The sequence below is a fragment of the Eubalaena glacialis genome, chromosome 19 (genome assembly GCF_028564815.1).
Source record: "Eubalaena glacialis isolate mEubGla1 chromosome 19, mEubGla1.1.hap2.+ XY, whole genome shotgun sequence".
Classification (NCBI taxonomy): Eukaryota; Metazoa; Chordata; class Mammalia; order Artiodactyla; family Balaenidae; genus Eubalaena; species Eubalaena glacialis.
Window position 1 is genome coordinate 62,254,204 of NC_083734.1, and position 6,000 is coordinate 62,260,203.

Here is a 6,000-nt window from a genome sequence, read left to right on the forward strand (position 1 = left end):
CCCCTCAGTCCATTTGCCCCCTGAACGCACATTTTCACGTCCGCTGCACGAACGTAGGAGGCACTTCTGCAGGTTTGGGCCTCGGTGCACCCCGCCCACCTCTCCTCCAGTTATTAACTCAACACGCCTTGACGGAGCCCCAACAAGCATTGACGGAGCACCCCCTATGAGTGCAGTCTGCGCTGAGCCCTTGTGGATGCATCTGTGACTTCTCAATGCGTGGAATTCATCTAGAGCACCGGTTCTCAACCAGCGTCCAACTCTGCCCGCAGGGGACGTTGAGCAGGGCCTGGAGACATTTTCAGACGCCATGACTGGGGCGGGGAGCGGTCCTGGCATCGCGCGGGCAGAGGCCAGGGGTGCTGCTAAACATCCTGCAGCGCACGGGGCAGCCCACACCCCCCGACGGAAGATGATCTGGTCTCAAATTTCAGTGCCGCTGTGGAGGAGCCCTGGACTCGAAGTTACGGGTTACGCCCTGTGCTGCTCGACACTGTCATTGGTTTCTGCCCAAAGCCCTGAAGTGTTGCCCCAAAGGGTCCCGCTGGCCTCATACTTGGATTGGACAGGGGGTTGAGATTAAGGGTTACGTGGTGAATAAAACATTTCTTAAAAGTTGCCTGGAAAGTCCTCGTCGGAGAAAAGATAGTAAGTGATTTGCCAAACACTCATTATATGCCCTTCACCGTTTATCCTCAGCTTCAGCAGAATCCAGGTAGCAGGTAGAGCCCCTCACTTGCTTGTAACCTCAGACAACTTACCTTATTTAGCCCTTACGTACTGGGGCCGCTGAGCCATCTCTCTGCACGCCTCTGAAGATGAATGCAGGTAGGTGTGTGCCCAAGACCCGGACTCACTGCCCCTTCAGGGAACACAGATGCTTCACCACTGAAAGAGTGTCTCATCTTAGATTCTACAGAATCCACTCTTTGGGGCTCACAAGAGTCCCCCGTCTAGGGGAAAGGAAACATTTCTCCCAGAGAGTAAGCAAAATCGGCCAGATCTTTCTTGGAAGGCAAGCAGGCCAATTAATTTGATGCCTTTACTTGCAAAGCTCGTCTACAATGAGATTAAAGGCAAATCCATACCCTACCAGCAGCCAGTGTGTCTAGAAATCAGGAGAATTTCAACCCTGGACTTGCATACTTGTGTTAGGGGGCTGTACTCCTAGGCCCCCAGGGTCCTACAGAGAAACCAAGCCCAGCATCAATTATGGGAGACTGGAGGATTCCCTGGTTGGACTAGGTGAGGTCCAGGCCAAAGAGCAGTAACAAAGAAGCCTGGAAGGGAGGCAGTGGTTCACACGTGGAGGAGTTTCTGTCTCTGTCACATCCTTTGCTCAAAGGCAGGAGGCAGCCCAGGGTGAGTGGACTCCAAGGAAGAGCGGAAATCCGGGGACCGAGACGTTTTCATCTTGCTGCTCCACCCCTCCCCTCGGCGCTGGTATGATTATTCTCTGTCTTGTCTGGACATTAGAATCTTCTGGTCCAATCAAGTCAGAATCTGGAGGTGGAGCCCTGGCATCAGAGGGCTTTTTTAGAGCCTTTGCCTAGGTGATCCCAAGGTCCAGACAAGGTGGGCAACCACTGCCCTGGGGTAGTGACTGAAGCTGATTCACCACCCCCACGTCCATGGTCATGCCTGGGAAGACAGTGGGAAGAGAGGAAGGGGTGGGTGTCATTTCCACCCACCTCCCATTGGCCTGTACTTGGTCACGTGGCCGCACCTGGGTGCAAAGGAGGCTGGGAATTGTAGTCTTTCGTTAGTCCAGCTTGTGACTAGCTGAACTTCTGGAGGTTCTAATACTGGGAAGGAAGGTGGGGAGAATGGATATTGGTGGACACATAGGCACTTCCACACTGGAATGGTTACACTGTCTTGGTTGGGGGATGGGAAAATGGGAGGATGCAGGAGGTGGGGCAGGAGAGGATTGGAGTGCTGATTAGTTTTTATGTAGCCAAATAGTTTGTAAATATCTATGAAATGCAGTCATGCTCTATTCCATGGCTGGGTGGCTTTTCATTCATTCAGATGGAATGCCTGTGAGGTGCCAAACACCAAGAAAGGGCGTAGGAAAGCTGCTTACCTATGGAGCTCTGTTCTTGCTCAGAAGAAGGTGGGGAATTTGGGTCTGTGGGTCCTTGGTGGATCGTAAGGTTGTGAGATGCTTGAGCTCCCCCTGCCCCTTTCCAGCTTGGGACAGCTCCTTGATTTCTGTGAACCCAGGGTGACCATTTGACCTTCTTCCTAGGGTTATTTGGAGATACATAAAATGAGGTGATACATATGTAACTTTTTGTCTGTTCCGAACTGTGTAGGGTGCAAGAAGAAAACAACTGTATTTCCCCCCCCAACACACACACACCCCATTCTCCCTTTAAACCTACACTGTGCATTCTTTCTTTTCCTAAACCCTGAATGAAAGCTCTGGCAAGTCCTGTATCTTTTCTGGTCCCTTTCAGAAAACAAATCCTCCAAGCACTGTCCGTGACAAAAACCATCTCGAGTTAATTCTGTTTGCAGTTCAAATGTTAGCGTAATGAGCAAACTCAGAACTTCATCCGGAGGTCAAGCTCCTTCCTTCCTGCAGCCTGCATTGTTCCAGGCTGCGCCGCCTGGGGTGCCCGGGCTGCGGAGACAGGGGTCAGCTTCTTCTCTCTTGTCTGCCTTGCTCTTCTTTCCTTCCTTTCCCACTCATTGTGGAGCCTCTGGCCCCTGGAGCGGGGAGGTGGGAGAACAGGGAAGCACTTAGTTGACTGACGCAGAAACCACCCGTCCTGCTGACTCTTACTCGGGTGGGGGGTTTCCTAGATCCTTGAGGGCTTTCTGGCTTCGGCTTCCGTAGTCAGAAGGGACCACGAGTCCCCTTGCTGGTTGCATGAGGGCCTCTCTGGGCCCTTGAGCGTCCCCTGGTCCACATCTTAGTTGTGGTCGCATCTCCAGTAGCCTGGGGCGAGATTCAGATGGCTGCAGCCACTCCCTTCCGCGCAGCCCCTCTGATGCCAGCATCCTTGCCCCAACAGGGCACCTGGTCCTCCCTCCGTCCCCTCGGCTGCGTGGTCTCAACTGACCTTCACTTTCCTCCGGTCCTGCCCTTCTCACTCTGGAGCACAAGCCAAGCCCCCTGAACGGCCCTGTGACACCCCCTCACTTAACTGAAGAGAGGGCACAACCCCTCTTCCCCAGCAGGCTGGACGGCAAGGATGCCTTTTGGTCCACCAGGTGGGCACACCTGTCCAGCACCTTGTCTGGACCTGGGCGAGTGGTGGGCACCTACCGGTTTATTCTCAGTCTTTGGGGCCACAGCAGAAACAGAGACAGAATCCCGTTACCTTTGTCAGAGTTTTGGGAATGTGCTTATTTTCCTTCTTTTGAAAATTGACCACCAGGGCCATTTCTCCAGGAGTCCTCAGGCGTTTGTCCCTTTGCCTCTGGGGAGGGGACCATTAGTGACCCCCCTGGAGACTGTGAAGTCGTTTATCCTTAGAGGAGACAGTGCTGCCCGTTGCTAGTTTTCAGGAAACGGAAGAAGGATCGTGACGTCTGCGTCAGCCAAGGGCTCTGGGGTCCCAGGGTGCAGAGAAGGCAAACCGGGGGTCTGTGTGTCTGGGGACACGGGGCCTCCCTCTCCTCAGCCTCAGAGGCCCTGCCCTCCGCTCTGGGGACAGTCCCCTCCCCACACTTCACCAGAAGGGGGCGTCCCAGGCTCATGGATCCCCAAAGAGGGGTGGCTGGGCTTTCCCCTTAGGGATTCAGGGACCTGTTGTGGAGAAAGTCCTTTCCTTCTTGGAAAGCCGGATTGGGGTGGCGTGGGAAGCAGAGGGGCCTGGGCTTCCCCACGCACCCCGTCCTCAGCCCTAGGGCTCCCGGAGCCGGCGAGGTGGGAGCTGATGGTGGCGGGGGGGGGGGGAGGGGGGGGGGTTGTGTCGCCGCAGGGTCTCCTGGCTGCTGTGCCCTGAGGGGATGAGGGGCCTCTGCCCTGTTTCTAGGCTTCCGATAAGTGTTGAGACTCTGCCGAAAACCTCGTGCAGAAAGAAAACTCCCTTCCTGGCCTGTGGACCACGGCCAAGAGAATTCCTCCCTTTGAGGGTCATCTCTGTGTGTCCAGCTCCAACTCCTGGCACTGCAAACTGATCAAGCCCCCTTCATCTCCCCTCCTCAGCCTGAGTGATTCGTCAGCCCCTCCGCTGAGCAGGTGAGGTCGGGGGCTGGGGCGTCCGGGGGCGCCTGCGCCGGGTGATGTGCAGGGGGAATAAGTGGTGTCAGAAAACAAGCTTTTTCCGCTTCTGGTGGGAGGGCGCTGTATGGCCACACGATAGGGGATTGAGGGAAGAGACGGCTCATCTTCTTCTCAAGAAGTGAACCAAGGGTCTCTGAAGGCCGCTGCGGCTAGAAGGAGCGTATTAGGGACGGCGGGGTGAGTGTACAGGCGCCGGTTTATTGGCGTCAGCCACGGAGGGGAGGGAGCGTGTGCGTGACAGTGTGCGCGTTCACACGTATGCACGCACACACGTATGCACACACAGGGACCATGTGCGAACGCCCTGTCCGCGTGCGTAGGGAGTGCCTCTGTGCTGCCCACATGGGATGCTGCGGGTGTGAGCCAGGTTCCGGCTGCAGTGGGCGCACCACGTACACCCAACACAACAGCAGCTCAGCGGTGAACTTGGAGACCACGATGCACGTGGCAAACATCACAGGATGTGTCCTTGAGATGTTGATGACGAATGCCTCCGTCTTCCTTCAATTCTTTCCCTTCCGTCCCTCATTATTTAATTAATTTATTATTATTATTATTTTTATTTCTTGTGGCATGCGGGCTCAGTAGTTGTGGCTCGCGGGCTCAGTAGTTGCGGCACACGGGCTCTAGAGCGCAGGCTCAGTAGTTGTGGCGCATGGGCTTAGTTGCTCCGCGGCATGCGGGATCCTCCCGGACCAGGGATCAAACCCGTGTCCCCTGCACTGGCAAGCGGATTCTTAACCACTGCGCCACCAGGGAAGTCCCTGCCTCTGTCTTCCTGATCCCAAATGTTTAGGGAGAGGGGGCACTGCATGTGAGACAGGGTGCTGGGGTCCAGTGAGATTCAACTGACCTGACCAAGCCCATGCTCTGGGCTGGTCCTGGGCAGAATTCCTGCAGGACTCTGCTCAGAACCTTGAGAAAGAAATCCTTTTTCCATCTTCTAACCGGCTCTTCTTCCTCAACCCGTAGGCAGCCACCAAGCTGTGTTGTCCTGAAGTTCCCCGTCTTGGGGAATTAGGGATTTGGACAACCACGGCTTCCAGGCTTACATTGAAAGAGTCCCTCCGTGAATTCTTGCTTCATTTCATTCTCACTACAGCACTGTTGGGGGGGAGCATCTCTACCTTCATTTTGCAGGTGTGATTTCCCCACTTGTAACAGGTAGAAGCACTCCAATGGAATCTAATGCACCTTATTTTCTTTGTGTGTGTGTAATTATAATTCAATTTTGGAATTAAAACATACATAAAAATACAATGAATAACATAACAAACATCCATATGCACATCACCTAGAATTAACTCATGTTAACATTTTGCCCAAATTACTTCTAATACTTAATAAAAAAGCAAAACAATATTTCTATACTCCTCCCTGCATCCATCCTCCCTTCCATCTTCTATGTCAGCAAAAATGAACAGACAATAAAGATATGAACGGATGCTTAACATCACTAATCTTTATGTAAATGCAAGTTCAAACCACAACGAGATACCACCTCACCTCTGTTTGGAGGGCTACTATCAAAAACCCCTGAAAACAACAAGTGTTGGCAAGGATGTGGAGAAATTGGAGCCCCTGTGTATTGTTGGTGGAAACGTAAAATGGTGCAGCCGCTCTGGAAAACAGTATGGTTGTTCCTCAAAAAATCAAAAACAGAGTTGCCATGTGATCCAGCAATTCAATTTCTTGGTCTATACCCCAGAGAACTGAGATCAGGGATTTGGACAGATATTTGCATATTCATGCTCATAGCA